The sequence below is a fragment of the Melospiza georgiana genome, unplaced genomic scaffold (assembly GCF_028018845.1).
Source record: "Melospiza georgiana isolate bMelGeo1 unplaced genomic scaffold, bMelGeo1.pri scaffold_42, whole genome shotgun sequence".
Classification (NCBI taxonomy): Eukaryota; Metazoa; Chordata; class Aves; order Passeriformes; family Passerellidae; genus Melospiza; species Melospiza georgiana.
Genome location: NW_026652216.1, coordinates 1998785 through 2020158, shown reverse-complemented (window position 1 = coordinate 2020158; position 21374 = coordinate 1998785). Strand labels below are relative to the sequence as shown.

Here is a 21374-nt window from a genome sequence, read left to right as displayed (position 1 = left end):
CACACCCAAAAATGCCCCAAATGTGCCCGAGAAATGTCTCCTGGGAACCCAAAGTGCCCCCCCCGACCCTGTATTGTTAAAAGATGATAAAAAGTCTATAAATATATCTAATTACCAGAAAGAGGAACAAATAAATAGCTACTAGAGCTTAATAAATTAATGAAGGTGTGAAAATCGCCAATCACTTGTTTTTAAAATTTTAAAAGTTTAATTGGAATAAAATGGTTATAAAAATAGTAATACAATTAGAGTAATAATAATTTGGAAAAATTGAATTAGGACAATATGAGAGAATAAAGACAAAGAGTTATGGACGTCCAGGTACCTTTTAATGGGCAGCACGAGCCCGAAAAAGGACACCTGTTATCAAAGGATTAACGCTTAAACCAATAGCATTTTTGTGAGATGCAAAGCTGTTTTGTGTCAAGTACAAACAGGTCATGTGTGTACTTGTAAATGCAAATCTGTGGACATAGACAATGGGATAGTTGCAAATTCTAATAATATCTGAGTAAAATAAAGCATGGAAAAAGGCCTTTGAACCTATATTTTGTTTGCAATTAACCCTGGTTGATTTAGGAGCATTGGAATTAAGGTGTTATGGATGTTGCTTTTTGCTTGCATTTAATCCATAAAAAGCTCTTCAATAATAACCTTTTGAAGTATAATTTTAGAATATTACTTGTATCCTTGAAACTGTAGCTTTGGAACATATATAAAGGAAAAAAGTTTATCTCACACCTTATTGAAACAGAGAAAAACAGCTTGAGAAAGGAAGATGAACATCACCTCAAAGGTTTATGGTTTCGACCAAAGGGAAGCTGGACATCACTATTATAAGATCTATAGTCTCTGCAATTAAAAGGTGGACCCACATCTGGGGATCCGGACCCCACCAGATGGGATTCGTCTTTCTTCTTTCGGAAACTGGACTGTCACCATCTGGGGATACTCCTTTGAGATACATCCTGAGAAATTTAAATCACAGTAGTGTATAGAATTGTGATGTAATAATTTGGAATAAGAATTGCTGATGAGTAAAAATTGGAAATAGAAACTGCTGAAAAAAACTGATGAGTACCCCTATAAATACCTGTAACCATCAATTATCGGTGTGCAGTTGGAGGGAAAACTTCCCCCACTGTACCCAGGGCTGTATTGCTCACACTTTACCATATTAAACAATAAATTGATTGCTGCTTGAATATTGGCCTAGTCAAGCTTCTTATTCATAACAGATTTGGTGCGTTGGCCGGGAATTTCCAAATCCATTGAGAGAGACTCCTGATATCAGGGAGGCACCCCACCTTGGAGGCTTCTGCCTCCGGTGGCTCTGAGTGACGGGGGAATCTCTCAGGGAAGAGGAAATCCATAAAGTAAATTATGAGCAAAGAATTTTGAGTTCCTGGAGTAGACTGCAGTAAATTCACCTGTAATAAACTCGTGCACAAAGACCCAGGCGAGAAAAGAAGGCTGTTAGTATCACTTGGTTTGGTGGGATAAGAACGGGTTTAGGTGTGTAAGAGTTTGAATGGTGTGTCTATGAGACGTGACCGAGTCATGACACAAGTGAGGCGTTCTTCTAACCTCGGTTTCGCTACTCCGCGAGGGGTGCAGCAGATGAAGGAACAAAGTGTGTGGAAGAGGATTTTCTGTATATAAAAGGTCGGGGTGGGGGGGGCTGTGATAGGATAATAGTTATGGAGAGGATTTTTTTATTCCTTGTAGAAAATCAGAGGTAGGAGGCATTTGAAGGGACTTTATATTAAGGAAATTCCTGACAAGAAGGGACCAAAGTCTGAACAAATGAGCTCAAGGCGAGTGAGGGAACACCTATTCGGGAAAAATGGGTAAATGCCAAAGCAAAACCCAGGAGCTGGTATAAACCAGCAGGAAAATAAAGGTAATGAAAGTACTGGAAAAAGAGGGAGCATTTTGCCAGATATACCCAAGGACAGCCCCCTTTAGGTAATGTTAAAATTGTGGAATAAATATGAATCCAGGAGAGGAAAAAGTAAAGAGAAAATGATACAATATTGTGTGGTAGAATGGACTAAGGAAATGATACGACCTGATAATTTATACTGGCCAATGTACAGGTCGTCTGAAGGGTGGATCTGTAAGGCCTTGAATGCCTCTGTAAATAAAAAGGACCCTATTAACCAAGAAGAAAGCGATTGTGCTGCTTTATGGCATGGTCCTGGCCTACTCCCCTGTATGCATTAAAAACCAAAAAGGAAAGGGATCAGTGGGACCCCTTAGATAACCTTCCCCCCATCATCTACCACAGCCAGCTGCACTGGCAGAGGTGCCTCATCCAGCACCTAACCCGGCACCCTTTGCACCCATTCCAGCACCCGCTGCACTGCAAGCCCCAGTGGCTCCACTGCTGCTGCCACAAGCCCCGGTGGCTCCGCTCCCACTGCCACAAGCCCCGGTGCCTCCGCTCCTGGTACTTGATTCACCACCAGCACACAGGACGAGAAGCCAGGAAAGGGCACAAGCAGAAAGCATTGGGGATAGCAATAAAGAAGGGAAGGGGGGCAGCTGTACCCATTGAGGGAAGTACCATTAGTAGGAAATCTAGGGACACCAGTCATTGGGTGTGTGTCAGTACCCCTAAACACCAGGGATGTAAGGACTTTTAAAAAAAGAAATGAGAAGGTTACTTGAAGATCCTCTGGGGGTGTCTGAAAGGCTAGATCAGTTTCTAAGACCCAGATGGAGATTCAGTCAATTTTAAGTATTTTATTTACAGCAGAGTAGAGGCAGTTGCTAAGACAGGCTGGCATGAGAATTTGGGATAGGGACCACCAGCAGGGACCTTTAGGAGAAATGAAATAGCCCCCAGCAGCCCCTAACTGGGACCATAACAATGACCAAGATAGGCAGAATATAGTAGATCTCAGGAATATAATTATTCAGGGAATTCGAGAAGCAGTCCCTGGAGGGCAAAATATTAGCAAGGCCCTGGATGAACATCAGGGGAAAGATGAGTCACCCATAGATTGGTTAGAAAGAATAAGGTAGAGTATGCAAATATATTCAGGATTAGATCCTGATAGAGCAGTGGGGGAAGCATTAATCAAAACTCAGTTTGTGGCAAAATCATGGGAGGATATTAGAAGGAAACTTGAAAAGTTAGACAGCTGGCAGGAGAGAGGTTTGCAAGAATTGTTAAGGAAGCACAGAGAGTTTATATCCAGAGAGATGAAGAAAAGGCGAAAGCTAAAGATAAGGTTTTTGTGGCTTCAGTAAAAGAGGTTCAGAACGGTGGTGCATCTTCAGGGAATGCTAAAACCATGAGAAAAATAACAGGTGAGGGTTCTAAAAGACCTACCTGCTTTTAATGTGGTATGGAAGGACATGTTAAAAGGGTTTGCATGAAGCGAGAGGCAGACCAAAAACTGTTTGTAGAGGATTAGAGGTGTCAGGGGCTCTCTTTATTAGGGACCAGACCATCACAAGAGCCCTTGCTAAAATTAAAAGTAGGTTCCCAGGGTGAAGAAGTCACCTTTTTAGTAGATACAGGTGCTGAAAGATCAACAGTGCAAAGATTACCAAAAGGATGCAAAATCAGCGGGAAAACAGCTCAAGTAATTGGAGCAAAAGGGGAGGCCTTTAAGGTTCCCATTATTGAAGAAGTACTAATTGAAGCAAAGGGAAAAGTGGATATTAGTGATTTATTCCAAGTTTCAGAAGCAGAATGCAATCTTTTGGAGAGAGACCTGATTCTTTCGTTAAAAATTGGTATTCAACCCCAAAATGATCAACCAACAGTACAGCTGTATAAACTGATGGACCAGGATGAGAGTAAAATATGTCCTGATGTCTGGTCCACTCCTGGGGAGATCGGTAAATTGGATATAGAACCCTTAAAAATCACCATTGTAAACGCTGAGTTTCCTATAAGACTGAGACAATACCCTATTCCACTAGATGGGAGGCGAGGGCTGAAGCCAGTAATTGAAGAACTCTCAGGGCAGGGCAAATTAGAAGAATGTATGTCACCCCACAATACCCCCATAATCCCTGTGAAGAAAAGTGACGGCAGCTACCATTTTAGTCCAAGACCTGAGGGCTGTCAATCAACAAAAAGCCACAAGATTTTCTGTGATAGCTAACCCGTATACATTACTAAGTCAGGTTTCCTCTGACTATACCTGGTATAGTGTAGTGGATTTGAAAGATGCCTTTTGGTCCTGTCCTTTAGAGGAGGGATGCAGAGACTATTTTGCCTTTGAGTGGCAAGGTCCAGACACAGGGAGAAGACAACAATTAAGGTAGTCCGTTCTTCCACAGGGCTTTACTGAATCCCCAAACCTTTTCAGTCAGGCTTTAGAAAGAATTTTACAAGATTTTGAAAGACCAGAAGGAACTAAACTAGTACAATATGTAGATGATCTGTTAATTGCAGGAGAGAATCAGGAGCAAGTGAGAGAAGCAACAATCAGTCTGTTGAATTTCTCGGGAAAGAAAGGCCTAAAGGTTTTGAGGGCTAAGTTACAATTCGCTGAAGAGGAAGTGAAATATCTAGGTCACTGGCTGAGTAAAGGAACAAAGAAATTGGATCCTGAGAGAATATCGGGAATACTGAGTCTGCCTTCCCCTAATACCAAGAGGGAGGTATACGACAACTCTTAGGGTTATTGGAATATTGTAGACAATGGATAGATGGATATAGTCAAAAGGTGAAATTTTTGTATGAAAAACTAACGGTCAATGCAATGAAATGGAACCAGGAGGATGAAAAACAATTTAAGAATTTGAAAGATGCCCTAATTCAAGCCCCAGTACTCACCCTACCTTACTTAGGTAAACCTTTTCAATTATTTGTAAATACTGCTGAGCAAACTGCTTATGGAGTGCTCACCCAGGACTGGGGAGGAGACAAAAAGCCGGTGGGGTATTATTCAAAGTTACTGGACCCTGTTAGTCGAAGATGGCCAATATGCTTACAAGCTATAGTAGCAACTGCTCTTCTGGTAGAAGAAGCAAAGAAAGTTACATTTGGAGCTCCTTTAGTAATATATACCCCCCACAACGTTAGAAGCATACTGCATCAAAAAGCAGAGAAGTGGCTCACTGATAGCCAGATTTTAAAGTATGAAGCTATCTTGATACATTCCTCTGAACTGGAACTTAAAGTCACTCTGGCTCAGAGCCCTGCTCAATTTCTCTGTGGGGAGCCAGCTGAAGATCTTGCTCATAACTGTGTCGAATTAATCAAATTACAAACAAAAGTGAGACCAGATTTAAGTGAGATGGAGCTATCTAGTGGGGAAAAATATTTTATCGATGGCTCATCAAGGGTGATAAAAGGGAAAAGAAATTCAGGATAAGCTATTGTAGAAGGAGAAAATATGTCTGTAATAGAATGAGGAAAAATAAGTTCTAGCTGGTCAGCTCAGGCTTGTGAATTATTTGCCTTACACTGAGCTTTAGAACTTTTAAAAGATAAGGTGGGCACTATTTACACAGACTCAAAATATGCCTTTGGAATTGTACACACATTTGGAAAAATCTGGATGGAAAGAGGTTTGATAAACACTCAAAGGAAGAAACTGATCCATCAGGAGTTAATAATCAGAGTGCTTGAAGCCCTGAAAGAACCTAAGAGAATAGCTGTAGTACATGTAAGAGGTCATCAACGAGGGTCAAGCTACTTAGTGAGAGGAAACAACACAGCTGACCAAGCTGCAAAGGAGGCAGCCTGTAAATTAAAAGAAACTATCCAGCTGAACACTATAGGGGAAATTCAAGAGGAGCTGCCAAAAAGCTATAGTACTCAAGAGGAAGAAAAAGTTATAAAAAGATTAGAAGCTAAGAAAGAGCTGGGAAAATGGGTACTACCAGATGAGGGAGAGATTTTACCTAAGGCTTACGCTAGAAGGATTCTAAACCAGTTACACCAATGTACTCATTGGGGAACAAGAGCCTTATGTGATCATTTTTTAAAATATTATGGATGTATTGGAATTTTTGAGCTAGCAAAACAAATAACACAGGGGTGTTTGACTTGTCAAATAGTTAGCAAAAAGGTAATGAGACAAGCTTCAACCAGCGGTAGAAAAATAGCCTACAGACCATTTGAAAGGGTTCAGGTGGATTATACTGAATTACCAAGCGTGGGTAGATGGAAATACTTGTTAGTATTAGTAGATCAACTGACTCATTGGGTGGAGGCCTCCCGGGATGCCCGAGCCACAGTGAAGTTTGTCGTTAAAATATTGTTAGAACAAATCATTCCTCAATTTAAGGTTATCAGGGCCAATGATTCTGATCAGGGCTCCCACTTTATTTCCAGCATCATAAAAGGAGAAACACCAGGGGTATTATCTGGGAATATCACACCCCTTGGCACCCCCAGAGCTCTGGGAGGGTGAAAAGAATGAACCGAACTATAAAACAGCAGTTAATAAAATTAATGATTGAGACCTAAATGTCATGGGTAAAATGTTTATCTTTAGCATTGCTTAATATAAGGACGCTTCCAAATGCAGATACGGGACTTTCTGCATGTGAGATGCTTTATGGAGTGCCTTATTCCCAGGAAGTATCCCAAACATCAGTAGTCATTGCCGATATGACTATTCAAAAATACATCCAGAAGACAGGACATGTCCTAGAACTAAGAGAGGAAGGAGTAATTGCTCAATCAGTGCCTCTTGGATTTACCGTACATCAAATAAAACCAGGTGACTTGGTGCTGATTAAAAGCTGGAAAGAAGAAAGTTTGTCTCCTAGGTAGGAAGGTCCATATTTAACTCTGCTGACCACTGATACAGCTGTCCAAACTGTGGAAAAAGGCTGACCCAGGCGTCGTGGGTCAAAAGACCAGTGGAACCACCCACAGAGACAGAACCACTGACAGAGACACCTGCTGAGTCCCAGTGGAGAATTGCATCAACTCCCGGAGAAGTGAAAATCAAGTTAGAAAGGGACTGATGTATGTCACGAAAACGCTCCTACCTTAAGCTGCAAAACCAATTGTACTCCCCAGAGGTAGAATGTGCTATTCCAAACCGTGTTATCCATGCGGTTCTTTTAAGTGCATAGAGTGTGAAGATTTTGGTATACAAACCTAGCAAGGGGACAGATCCCTAATGCTCTCTGCTGTAATTGTATGAAAGATATAGAGAAAGAAACTGATAAAACTTTGTGGGCTGCAGTAAGGAAAAGATATATTAAAACAGGTGATAAAGATTGGTAGAGAACTTGGGTACACAGAACAAGAGCAGGAATTGATTTGCAGGAAGCACCAAAGGCCAAATTAGAAAAAGTAGAGTGTGACAAGAGCAATTGGATATGGGACGAATATCAAATTAAAGCAAAAGAGTGGCGGGAAGCCAAGTATAGCTGCAAGAGGGGGAGGCACATACACCAACCCTATTGTAGTCGCACATGCCCCGAACTCAGGGGCCAATTGGCCTGAATTAAAAAGAATCGGGCCACAACCACAATAAATAGAGATCTGAAGGCTCATGAGGCAAAAGGCAAATATGAAACAAAAGATATCGGTGATTAAATCCCAAGGTATAAACTCTGCTATCGAGAAGATCTACATCTCAGCCCTTGGACGCAACCCAAGGGGCCTTGAGAGAGGTAGAGAGTTAAACGCCCTGAGGATTATTTTCACTGTATTGATCATTGCATCCCAGGCAATGGGCCTTAGTAGCCTCACTCCTGAACTCCACATAATCCACGAGTGAGCTACAGGATCAGAGCCTGTTGCTCCAGCTGTCTGTGACAAATGCAATCACACTGTCTGGTTCGGGGGAAAAATGGAATCAATGTTCATGGCACATTCCCATGTTAGTGAAGTGTGCTATGACCATAACCAATTAAAGATGTGCACTATGGGTGGCAAATTATACGGGGTTTGAGAAAATTTAAAGCATGGACTGAAAGTTTCTTCCAAAGACAGACCTGTTCTAACCAACCTTCTCAAAGATGATGATGAACGAAGTTGATTGCGATATGCCAAATTCTTTTGTTTAGCAAAGGACAGAGAAGGAAGAGACCCAGAAAGTAAAATTAAGTGAACAATACAAACAGTTAGAACAGCAGTATGGTGATTGGGGTCTTCTGACTTCAAATAAGAACCTTTTTGTAGATCTAATGCAAGAAATTGCCACAGAATTAGAGTTATTCAACTGTTGGACTTCTGGGAGATTAAAATCAGCCGAAAAATGGCCATGGAGAGGTGAGAGTCTAGCTCCAGTGCAATTCTAAAATACAACCATACTCAAATTTCCAAAATATTGAAACAGCCTGAGGGATGGATTTTAAATTATCGAATAACTGGGACAGTTTGCATCAGCAGGGAGGGGAGAAAATATACTGTAGTGGTGGGGTATACTCCCTGCACGTCTACTTTAGCTGTAAATTCAAACAATAATGCTAGAACTTGGCAGCCAACACCTCCTGCTGGATACTGGAGCTTAAATAAACAGAAAAATTGCGAATAGAACAACAAAACAAAGTTGTGCTGGCATAAAAGTCCTAGAGCTAACCATTACCAATCCCTGGAGACCCTAAGAATATACTGAGAATAATCTGAGGCTGTAAATGACCCATGGAAAGTCCCAAATGGTATATATTGGATTTGGGGGCAAAAAGCTTACAGATAACTGCCCCATAGATGGAATGGATCCTGTACTTTAGGGATTATACAACCCTCCTTCTTTGTACTACCAAAGTCCAAGAGTAACCTGTTAGGAGCACCCTTATATGAAAACCTGAACAGGGAAAAAAGAGAATTGAAACTGGAGTTTCCAAGAGCAGGAGGGGACCAAAAATGGGGAGAAGAAGAGTGGCCGGCAGAAAGAATAATAGATTATTATGGGCCAGCCACTTGGGCTCAAGATGGAAGCTGGGGATATAGGACCCCAATTTACCTGTTGAATAGGTTGATTAGAATGCAAGCAGTGGTAGAGGTAGTCTTGAACCACTCCTCAGAGGCCCTGGACTTGTTAAGCCGGCAGCACACTCAGGTGTGGGCTTTTGTGTATCAGAATTTAATAGCCTTGGACTATTTGCTCGCTGAAGAAGGGAGAGTGTGCAGGAAAGTCAATGAGTGGGAATGCTGTGTTGAGATTGATGATTACGGAGAAACCATCCGGGGTTTGGCAGCAGAGATCAAAAGGGCAGCTCATGTCCCTGTCCAAAAATGGAATTCCATTCTTCAAGCCTCACGGTGGGACCAGATGCTTAAAGGAGGAGCTTGGTGGAAGAAAATAGGTTTCCTGATATTGTGCTAATTAGCTGGGTTATTGTTTCTACCTAGCCTTATTCCATGTTTTATCCGACTAATCCACTCAGTCATTCAAAGCATGCAGATTGCAGTAACCAACTCGGAATTGGCTAACGGAGAAGTTGGTAGATTTGAGAAAAGAGCTAAGATAACAAATAAAATGAAATTAAAGAAAAGAGACCAAAAAGAGAAAGCTTCCAAAGTTTTGGCCAGATTGGAAGCCCAGACACGAATGAGTAAGGTAAATGAAAAGTTATACAAGCAGAGGGGGAGCTGTCAGATGCAAAGCTGTGTTTCGTCTCAGGTACAAACAGGCGATGTGTGTATTTGTGATTGCAATATGTGTGGAGACTGACAATGGGATAGTTGCGAATTCTAATATTAACTGAGGAAAATAAAGCATGGAAAAAGGCCTTTGAACCTATCTTTTGTTTGCAATTAACCCTGATTAATTTAGGAATATTGGAATTCAGGTGTTAAAGAGGTTGATTTTGCATGCATTTAATCCATAAAAATGCTCTGCAATAATAACCTTTTGAAGTATAATTTTAGATTATTACTTGTATCCTTGAAACTATAGCATTGGAATATATAAAAATAAAATATTCTTATCTAACGCCTTATTGAAGCAGAGAAAAACAGCTTGACAAAGGAAGATGTCCGTGGAGCCCCGCGTGGCCTGGGCATTGCTGCTGCCGCCCTCTGGCAGCCGTGCCCTGGGGCGGCAGCGTGCGGCAAGGGCCCGGGCTGAGTCCTGCCGGGCCAGCAGCCCGTGTGGCCACAGCGCCGGCAGCGCCGCTGGCAGGGAGCTGTGCCGCTGGGGCCGTGACAGGCTCTGTGTTCACAGGCATGGCCGGGCGGCGCCTGAAGCAAGGCCTGCAGCAAGAGCTGCAGCGGATCTGCACTGGTGAGTGAGGGCAGCGGGCTGACAGCGGGGGCTGCCGGGGGAGCTGCAAGCCCAGCCCCGGCTGCTGAGGGCTCTGCTCCTTGTGCGGACATGGGGCGGCGTGGGCAGAGCACACAGAGATTTCAGGGCCACCTTGGGGATCCGTGGCCAGCAGCTTCGGGCTGCTCCCATTGGTCCCTGCTCCCTCCTGGCCATGGCAAGAGCCGGCTGGGATGGCCCTGGCAGGGGGCTCTCCTCGGCTCCCCGCAGATCCGGGATCTGACCATGGCTCTGTTGCCTTCTCTTTCAGCCCTTGAACACCTGACACCAGCAGCGCCGTGTTAGATGTGGCAGTTGAAACATTGTATGTCCTCCAGGCACTGCAGTGTGAGCGATATTCCCTTATCCAGAGGCTGCAAGATCAGCTCCACAAGGCATGGAGGACACGGCCTCATCTGTCGGGGCTCGGCTGGCTGCGCTGCTGGAGCTCTGCAGAGAGCTGATGCCAGAGGCTCTCTCTGCTGGGGACACCTGAGCCAGCAGCAATTTCCCGTTTCTTTAACATTGTTCTTTTCTTCTTTTTGTTTTTACGTTAGTATATGAATATAGAGTGTGGTATAATACACAGACTCCGAGGAGTTTTCTTTTGCTGCCCAGGCTCTGCAGGGCATAGGGGATGAAGGGGAGAAGGGTACCCTGACTCAGCCAGCTGCCCAGGCGTGCAGTGTTGCCGGGAAAATGGCCAGAAGCCCCCTGGCCTTTGGTGGTTCTGCTGAAGCCTTTGTGCTGGTGACAGAGTGGCTGGGCAGGGGCCGGGGCTGCGGGGATCCCTGCCAGAGCGGTGCCTGGAGATGGCCACAAGCCCTGTGCCAGGAAGGAACCACCCTCTGTATCCTCCTGCCCGTGTGCTGCTGGCTGCCTTGCTGAGGGCTCCCAGGTGCCTCTGGATGGGGCTCCTCTGGAGCTGCTGTGGGGCTGCGGCGCTGCTGCCGGGCAGCTTGGCCGGGCTGGGGCAGCCCCTGAGGGGCTGGGGCGCTGGCAAGCCCTGAGCAATGGGCTGTCAGAGGCCACAAGCAGCCCCCCGGCAGCCGCCTTGTTCCTACCAGAGCTGACTTGCAAGACGCATCACGGGCACTCTGGAACTAACAGCATCAGTGTTGTTGGAAACCCAAATGTAGGCAAATCTCAGACCTTTGGTCTTGTCAGCAAAGCTTAGAATTAAACACAGGATTTGATCGGAGACCTTGGAAAGGGCTTCCAAACTTAGGTGCTAGACGCAAGAATGTGGATTTCTAGTTTATTATAGAGTTTTAGTGCTGAAGATCTAGAAAAAATAAAAGTAGTTACAATGGTAAACAAGAAGCTGTAGGTCAGGTTAAATCACAAGGCCTAAGTTAAATTAAATGCTGCTGAGAGTTCTTCTTTTGCTAAGCGGTTACCTTTAATATAAGTTATATGTTAAGTTCAATATTGTTAAGTGTTATTCCTGTGTTAAATTGCAAAGTCATAGGTTTAAGTTAGGTTACATGCTGTTACGCTCTGCTCTTTTGATAAATTGTCAAGTTGAAAGTATCAGTTAAGGTTAAGGTATCAGTTAAGTCCTGTTAAGTTTGAGCTCTGTTAAGCTTTCAGGCCGTGTTCCTTTTATCCTTGCCCTTGCTGTCCTTGTGTCACACACACACACACACACACACACACACACACACACACACACACACACACACACAGACAGGGACAGTTCTAGGTTAATTTCTGGTTTTATTGCCTGCATTCTCTTTGGTTTTGTTGTTGCTTTCTTTCCCTGGTGTGCCTGAGGTGACAACTCAGGAGCAGAGTGACTCTTGCCAAGGAACTTTGTGCTGCAGTCCCTTAATATTAAATCTGGTTTTTACTGATCCCTTGCTGGGGATTTTTTCAGTGCTCCCAAGCCCTCGTTTGTAACAGGGTGAAGAAGCCCTGTCCCAGGCTCTGGCCCTGGGGGACACGGGGATGCTGCTGGGGGGTCCCTGTCCCCCTGTGCCACCCCCAGGGCCCCGTCCCCCCATCCCTGTGTCAGGCTCTGGGGTCGATCTCGTGGAACATCCTCTGGGGGAGGCTGCGGCGCCAGGGGCGGGGGGACCCGGTGGGACAGGGGACCCCACTGTGCACGAGCAGGGTTGGACTGCTCTGGGGGGAGCTGTGAGGGGGGCCGGGGCAGAGTGACCTCCCCAGGGACCTCACACAGCCCCCTCTGTGCTGTCACACAGCCCCTTGCTGACATCCCAGCTGCTCTGTGCCTCTGTGACACAGCCACAGAGGTGCTGCTGTGACACAGCCCCCTCTGGGCCATCCCACAGCCCCTGCCGGTGCTGAGCCCCTGTGAGCTCTGTCTGTGCCCTGCTGGTGTCCCTGAGGGGCCCTGGCAGTGCCCCAGCTCTGCTGAGCTGTGCACAGGAGCTGCTCCTGACCAGAGCTGTCTCTCTGCAGCGCTGCCCTTGCCAGGAGCTGCCTCTGGGCCAGAAGCCCGGCACAGCTCAGCAGCACAGACACAGCACAGGGACTTCAATGACCCTCTGGGGCTTTGGTGCTCTTTGCATCAGACACAGTGCCTCAGAGTGTGCCCAAAAAATTCCTCAAGAACGCAATTTAAGATGGAAACACTGAAGTTTCTTGTACTTTCAGTAGATCCCTGTGAGGCAAAAGACTGAGAAAGTGTCCCCAGGTTCCAGGTAGAGCAGAACACTGGTGGCAGTGATGACAGTTTGGGGTAAGAGGGGGAAAGGTGTCTCTGGTGCTGAGTAAACCTGCACCTCTGTCCCTGCAGGCTGTCGGCATCCCCCGGCTGCCCCACCTGGCTGGGCCCTTCCTTTGCTGACAGCTCTGCCTCCTGCCTGCCTCTGCCTGCCCACACAGAGCCTTGGGCTGCTCCAGGCTCCTGCTGGGGACATGGTGCACCACAGCCCTGCCCTGTCAGGGAAATTCCTTTCTCCTGGTGCCAGTCTGGGCCCCCCCAGTGTTACTTGTGCCATTATTTCCTTCTCATGGTTATATCCTCTATGAAGAAAAGCTCCAGCCCCTCAGAAACCACCCTCCAATCCCTCCCAAGTTCCCTGTTCTGTCCTCAGTCTCCACATCAGAGCCCAGAGCCATCAGCCTTGCCCTGCTGGTTTTTTGATGAGGCCTCCAAACCCCATCTTGGGAGATTTTTAGTTCCTCTCCAAGGTCTGTGAAAATAGAAAAATAGTGGTCAAATTTATTTTCTGCTAAATCTTACAGTGACAGAAGAAAGGTCAATACCTCTAAACAGAAGGAGGGTGGATTTACATTTGTTAGAAGGAGGAAACATTTTACACTTATGAGAGTGTCACAAAATTTCAGCTTTTCTTCCAGAGAATTGAATGCCACATCCCAGGCATTGCCCAAGATCGGGAACTTTGTGCAGCCTGACCCAATGAAACCCTCTCATCCCGAAGGATGGAATTCCCATTCTCTGTGTTCTCTGATGTGCTGGGTGCCCTCACAACACTTCTGGCCAGAATGTCTGCTGAGGGCAGCCAGGCTGCTGCAGGGGCAGTGGCCTCACAGCCATCACCATGGCAGCCCTGTGCCCTGGGCCTGGCTCTGCCCTTTCCTCTGCCCCTGCCTTGGCTCTGCTGCCATGGAGAGTTTTGTCATTAATATCTTGTCCCCAAAGTGCTGGGGCCAATGGCTTCCCAGTCAGGCTCCTGGAGCAGAAGTGGCTTTTCAGAGCTGAGCCAGGAATGAGCCCTGAGGCAGCAGCTCTGCAGTGGTGGCCGCCAGGCCGGGCTGCCAAGGGAGGCTTCTGGCCATGGCCTGCAAGCAGCTGCTGCTGCCAAGGTGCCTTTGGTGCCTCAGGCTCTCCCTGGCACAGCTCCCAGCACGGCACTCTGCCCTTGTGCCCGAGCCCTTCCCTGTGCTGGGGCTGGCCTGGGGCTTTTCCTGCAGTGCGACCTGACCTGCTCATGGCACAGGAAAGGCAGTTCCTGCTGGAGCAGGAGGCTCTGCCTGCAATGGGCTCCAACAACTCCAGCAAGGTCCTGTTTGCAAAGCCCCCAGTGGGAAATGAAGGAGGGGTGTCACACTGCTTTGGGGGTGAATAATGCTGAAACCAGCCTGACTCCTCCATCCCAAAGTTCAACATCCTCAGAGGGAGCTGAAGCTGTGGCAGAGCTGGAAAAATCCCCAGAGAAAGGAACAACCAAGTAACACCACTGAGAGCTTCTGCAGAGCTGCTGAGCTGGCCCAGCCTGGGCACATCTGACTGACAGGGCAGCACCTCAGACTAGAAAAGCCCCATCCCAAATATTAATGGCAGCCTCTCCTGACATTTCCATTCTTGGGGGGTGTGGAAATTCCTCACTGCAGTAGGGACACCCCTCAAGGTCACTGCTCCAGCCTGAGTTGAAGGGATTTGCCCACAGTCATTGGTCTGCAGGAGTGACATCAATCTCTGCATAATTACAGATTTTGCTTTAATGCAGTTCCTTTGAAATATTTTCTTAGTGTCCTATCTAATATATTATACATCTCTTACATCCTGGTTAAATATTTATGATTTAGGCAATTTTCTCTAATCATTACCATAATGTATCATACATATTTATATAAAAATATCTGGTGTGCCATCCCTAATCCTGTGGGACAAATTCTACAAAGATTTAATTCCAACTTTATAATTCTTTACACACAAACTCTGTAAAAGTCTGGAATTCGGATTGGAAACCGCTGCTCCAAGGCTACTCTCACAGAAGGCATTGAGAAAGCCTGGAGGTACTTGGGGGTATCTGTGGGTTTGTGGGGGCTATTGGGGGCTCCTTTCTGCACCTTGTGACTCAAGAGGAGCTTCTCTAATAAACATTGACTGAAGCTCCCACTGTGCCCATGACAGGAACCCCTGTGAGTGTCTGGGACATCCCAGCTGTTTGGCCGCCTGGGGACTCCTGGGATGTCACTGTGGAGCCCCCGTGAGTGCCTGTGACAGATCGGTGCCTTTGCAGCCCAAGGTCCCCTGGGATGTCACCATGGAATGGCTGAGATTACCTCTGACCACAGGGCTCTTTACCATCCCCAGAAATCCCTGGGAGGTGTCCATGGATCCCCTGTCTGTGCCTGTGACATTCCAGCTCTGGAACAGCCTGGAGACTCCTGGAAAGTCCCCATGGAACCCCTCTGAGGGCCTGTGACGAATCTGATCCTTAGCAGGCAACCATAACCAGCATCCTGTTGTTATGGTCAGTTGCCATGGCAACCATCACGTGCCCCCTGTTGCTATGGTCAGTTTCCATGGCAACCATCACCAGCCCCTGTTGCTATGGTCAGTTTCCATGGCAACCATCACGTGCCCCCTGTTGCTATGGTCAGTTTCCATGGCAACATCACCAGGCCCCTGTTGCCATGGTCAGTTTCCATGGCAACCATCACCAGCCCCCTGTTGCTATGGTCAGTTTCCATGGCAACCATCACCAGCCCCCTGTTGCTATGCTCAGGCCCTTGGCAGCTCCATGGAGACCCCATGCCAGGGATGGTTGCCATGGACACCAGCTCAGGCCTGCAGCCACAGATCATTGCCATGGCAACCATTGGCAGCCCCATCCCCAGGCTCATGGGATCCCAGAACCACAGAATTGGCTGAGCTGGGAGGGACCCATCAGGATCCTCCAGTCCAACTGCTGGCCCTGCACAGGACACCCCAACAATGCCAGCCTGGGCCTGGCAGCGCTGTCCAAACGCTGCTGCAGCTCTGAGAGCCCTGGAGCTGGGACCCTTCCCTGGGGAGCCAGGGCAGGGCCCCAGCAGCCTCTGGGCAAAAACCTTTCCCTGACATCCAACCTGAGCCTGCCCCGACTCAGCTGCAGCCGTTCCCTCCACTCCTGTCCCTGGGCACCAGAGGGAAGAGGTTCCCAAAGCCCCAGCCAGGGACCCGCTCCCAAGGCTGTTGCCATGGCCACCAGGGCTGGGACCAGCTTGGATGCTCAGTTTCCACGGGCCAGGATTCAGGAATGGGGTACCCAAATTTTCTGCTCCCACTAAAACTGCGCTGCCCTTGCTGCCCTCCCGCCTCCCATGGAAAGCACAAAAGGCAAAGATCCCGGGCTGGGGTAAGAACGATTTATTGGGAACAGCAACAAGATAAGGAACAAATGGAACAGAAATTTTATTGATAACAGAAAAACTATTTGCAGGGAAAACTAAACACAATTCACTGGGTCTGCCTGGCCACGATTTCCCCTGCCTGGAAATTTCACCCTTCTCTTCAGGGAGAGAGAGAGTCCCTTTCCTGCCCCTAGGAATGACCTGAGGTGAGAGTGAATGTAATGACAGGGCCATGGCCAGACCCTCATGTTCTTCCATCCCACATCCCATCATTGGCAGGGGCAGGAAAAGGGACTCTTCCCAGCATGGATCACAGGGAAAATGGGTCCGCAGGGCTCTTCCCAACATGGGTTCTCCCATGGGGGATAAAGCTGGAGCAGTGCATGAACTCTTCCTGCAGTTGGGGCATGTGCAGGGTTTCTTTTACTGGTGACTCTCTTGGTGTCTGGCCAAGTGAGAGCTGCTGAAGAAGCTCTTCCCACACTGGGGACACTCATAGGGCCTCTCCCCAGTGTGGATGCGCCGGTGGGTGATGAGGGTGGAGTTGTGCTTGAAGCCCTTCCCGCAGTCAGGGCAGCGGAAGGGCCTCTCATCTGTGTGAATCCGCTGGTGCTGGAGGAGACGAGAACTTGTATAAAACTTCTTCTGACACTCAGGGCACTTGTAGGGCTTCTCCCCAGTGTGGGTCATTTGGTGGATGATCAATTGGGGCCTCCTACTAAAGGTCATTCCACATTCCCCACACTTGTATGGCCTTTCCCCAGAGTGGATCCTCCGGTGGCAGCTCAAGAGAGACTTCAGACTGAAGCTCTTCCCACATTCCCCACATTCATAGGGCCGTTCTCTGGTGTGGGTCTTCTGGTGGGAGATCAGGTTAGAGTTCTGGCTAAAGCTCATCCCACATTCCCCACACTCGTAGGGCCTCTCCCCAGTGTGGGTCTGCTTGTGCCTGATGAGGTGGGAGTTGCGCTTGAAGCCCTTCCCGCAGCTAGGGCAGAGGAAGGGTCTCTCATCCATGTGAATCCGCTCATGCAGGAGGAGATCAGAGCTGGTGTGAAACCTCTTCTGACACTCAGGACACTCGTAGGGCCTCTCCCCAGTGTGGATGCGCCGGTGGCTGACGAGGGTGTAGTTGCGCTTGAAGCCCTTCCCACAGTCAGGGCAGCGGAAGGGCCTCTCATCTGTGTGAATCTGCTGGTGCTGGAGGAGACTGGAGCTGGTCTGAAACCTCTTATGACACTGGGCACACTCGTAGGGCTTCTCCCCAGTGTGGATGCGTTGGTGGGTGATGAGGGCGGAGCTGTAGCTGAAGACCTTCCCACATTCCCCACACTTGTAGGGCCATTCCCCGGTGTGGATCATCTGGTGGCTCATCAGGGTGCTGCTGTGCCTGAAGCTCTTCTCACACTCTGAGCACTTGTAGGGCTTCTTCCGATCATGAAGCTGCTCATGGACCACCAGCCCTGAGCTTTGGCTCAAGCTCTGTCCACCTTCATGGCTCAAGGTGGGTCTTTCCTCCTCAGAGCACACTGGGCTGGCTTTGGAGCCCCTCTTCCTGTGGGATCTCTGAGGCATTTCCTCCCAGTTGGAATTCTGCACTGTGGCACTGCACAAAACGGCCTCTTCCACGAGGTTCTTTTGGGGGAATTTGTCCTTCTTGGTCTCCATCCTCAGCTCCTTGTCTGGGGCAGGAAGGACAAGGAGAGGATGGGATTTGCCTCCGTGCCAGAGGGAAGTAGAAGGAGATCCCCCCAGTGCATCCCCAGCAGGACGGCGTTGGCAGCAGGGTTGTACTGCAGCTGGGGGCCATGCTGGGCTGGGAGATGGAGCAGGAGAGAGGGGGAAAGGGGCACTCACTTCCTCCTTACCTGCCTGGGTGTCCTGGGGCATCTTCCTCTTCCTCGCAGTCTCTCCCTCCATCTGGCTAAGTTTTAGGAATGGGAAATCCTGTTTTGGGAGGAAAACAAGGAATGAGCACACTAAATTTTGCACCGGACTGAAGGCAAACCTGGGGGAGAGTCTAAACCAGAATTACAATTCAAAAACAAAGTTAGGATCAAGGCAATGATATAGAAACCCTGCCTTAAACTTACAGAGTCAGGATATAACCTGACACCCTGTTTGTCACGGTGCTGGCTGCAGTCCTATTTAATGGTGGCTGCAGTCCTGTTGGAGTGATGAACGTGATTCTGTTCAAGCAGTGATGCTGTAGAAGGGTCTGGTCTTCTTCTGAAGGTCCACTAGTGGTTCTGGAGCTCTTGTCCTCTGGGAATCCAGTAGGCAAGGTGCTGCTGGTGTTGCCAGCCTCAGCTTATATCCAGGTAGGAATGCTCGGATCCTCCCCCTGGGCGGAGCATCCCACAATGGGATGATGGAATTTTATCAGTCCTGCAGTGACACTCAATGGCCCATTCACAGAAGATATCTCCCCTGGAGGGTGTTATCAGGGGTGAGTCATGGAAGAGATAAAGAACCCTACCCCACCTGTTTATAGCAGTTGATGAAGATGGGGATTGAAAACATGCATTTGGTTACATCTTGCATGGCAACCTGAAACAGTGGGGTAATCCCTGCTCAGGGGGTGAACACCACCCCTCTTACCCAAACTGGGTCAGGTGTAAATCCCCCACCTCAGGAAGGCCACACACAGAGGGGACAACGTCACACTTTCCCTGCCCCAGGTGAGGTCTCTGTCCCTGTCACTCCCTTACTCTCACCCCTTTTCTCTTTCTTTCCATCTCTTTCTCTACCTCACATTTACATTCAATAAAATCCACCTTGGATTTGGTCGTTTTAGCACCTTAATAGGGGCAGAGGAATCTCTCCAACAATTTTCTTAAGCAGATTGCGACATTATTTTGCCATAGTGGGTTCAGGGCACTGTTGTCTGACCCCACGTGCCTTTGACAACAGCATGGTTCCTGTCCTCTGAGGAGGTTGTGGTTCTCTCTGAAGGAACTCTTGGAAACTTGGACACTTCCTCTGAGTGACTTATGGGAGAACTGATGAGGAAAATGGCTGTTGTAGGTGGCCAGTGAAAAAAAAAATATTTTGTTTTCCTTGCTTGAAAAGTTTGTTAAAATCACTGGAAGAAACAGAGCAAATGATACCAGCGAGACTGACAAGGTTCATTCACCCCATGGTGAGGAACACAAGGCTGCTATAAATCCCACAAAAAGCCCAGCTCAAGTAGCTAAATTCCCAAATAACTCTGGAATTCACAGGCTTGGGTTCTTTGCCAAATGTGAGAATCATTATTCTCTTCATCCCTGTCTCCTTTGTGACAGCTACTAACAGCTTCCCCTTCCTTTTAATAATCTGTATTGGGCCAAATTTCCACTTTTCTTTTATTGGAACCTGCCAGCTGCTGAGCTGGAGCTGTGCAGGAACCAATGAAACTTGGAATTGCCACAGAATTTATTCTATTGTCAGTTTATTCCTGTTTGGGATTTGTTTGCATTTCCATCACATGTGACTCTCGGGAAAACCAAATATTCATCAAAGTATTTTATGTAGGATTAAGTTTGATTTCTGCCTAGTTTATTTTGTCCAGTGCCCTGGGGATGTTCAAGGGGTCTCTGTGCCTCTTGCCCTGGGGAACGCTCAGTAGGAATATGTTGGGATTGTCTCTCTCCCAGACACCCCAGGCCATGCCCTGGGGGTGTCCTTGTCCCTGTCACCTCAGGCAATTCCCCAGGGGGTCTCCATCACTCTCATCCCAGGGGATGCTGAGGGGTGTCTGGGTGTCTCCCTCCCTCTCATACCCTGTGCCAGGGGGTGCTCGGGGCAGTCTCTGTCCCTCTCAGCCCAGGGGATGCTCAGGGGTCTCTGTCCCCTCACCCTGGGGGATGCTCGGGGGGTCTCCATCCATCTGGCCTCAGGCAATGCCTGTGCAGGGCTGAGGACCAGGGGTTCTGTGTCCCTCTCGCCGCTGAGGGTGCTCGGGCCTGGGGGGGCTCTCTGACCTTCTCACACCTGGGGAGGCCGGGGGGGTCTCTGTCCCTCTCAGCCCTGCTGTGACCCCACCCAAACATCATCGGGGTCAGAGGGACAGAGACACCCCCAATGCCCCAGAAGGACTGAACCTGGCATTTGGTTTGGGGCTGAGGATTTAGGAAGGGGCTGGAATTGGGGCTGGGTTGGAGTTGGGCCTGAGATTTGGATTACAGTTTGGATTGGGGTTAAGGTTAGACATGGGATTAGCTTTAGGGCTGGGGTTGGGTTTGGGTCTGGGGCTGGATGAGTCTGGGACTGGGATGAGATTAAATACAGAACTGTGATTGTATCTAAACATGGAGTGAGTTTGAGACCAGGGTCACTGTCAGGTTTGGGACTGAGCTCACCCAGAGCGGGACAGGGAGGATGATATGTGAGAAGGTTTCAGGAAAATCCTTGTTTGGGGAAAAACAAGGTGTGAATGCCTTGTGTTGGGGATTCCTCCCACCCAAGTCCATTTCTTGAAGTCACCTGATGTCCAAAAATCCAGAGTGAATAAAAAAAAGCCACCAGGAGTTTCCCATTTGCAGTCATCCCTCTTGGGTTATGGTTGGTCCCCCATCTCAAGGCTGGTGGGGATCCCACGGGTCCTGGGGATCCCTCCTCTCCAGGGTCCTGCTTTTGGATTCTGGGAGGTTTTGGGGTCCCAGGGTCCTCCTCTCCAGCCTCCCCTCAATCCAGCCACTTGGGGTTCCCCCTTCCTTCTGCCACCCTGTCCTGGTTTAGGGCAAATTTGGTTGAAACCCTCCAAAAGGAGTTTCCTCTAGAATGCAGATTCAGCAGCCCCACCCTCAGCCAGTTTGGAAAAATATTTCCTTAGAGAAAAGTGGAAAAATCCTGTTATTTTACAGGCAAAGCGTTTATCAGCACAAAAATTGAACAGTATTAAGCAAGAAAACTTCCTGCTGCTCCAAAATAGATGAAAAACTCAGAAAGTCCCTCCTTGGGGTGTAGCTCCGCGTACTCAGTGTCTTATCAGTCTATTATCAGTCTATTATCAGTCCCTCCAGCGCTTGAAAGCCCAGGCCCAGCCAGGTGGGCCACAGGTTTGAGCTGCCTGTGGTGTTCTGGTTGTTCAGTCCAGAGCAGGTTTAAACAGCTCCAAAGAAAAAGAAAAACCACAGTCCAGGGAACTTCTCTGCC

General features: G+C 48.0%; 1 pseudogene; it reads right to left on the bottom strand.

The window, feature by feature from the left end:
- Nucleotides 1-1597: 1597 nt before the first annotated feature.
- On the bottom strand, nt 1598-18155 carry LOC131096520 (zinc finger protein OZF-like; annotated as a pseudogene).
- Between the last annotated feature and the right edge of the window lie 3219 nt (nt 18156-21374).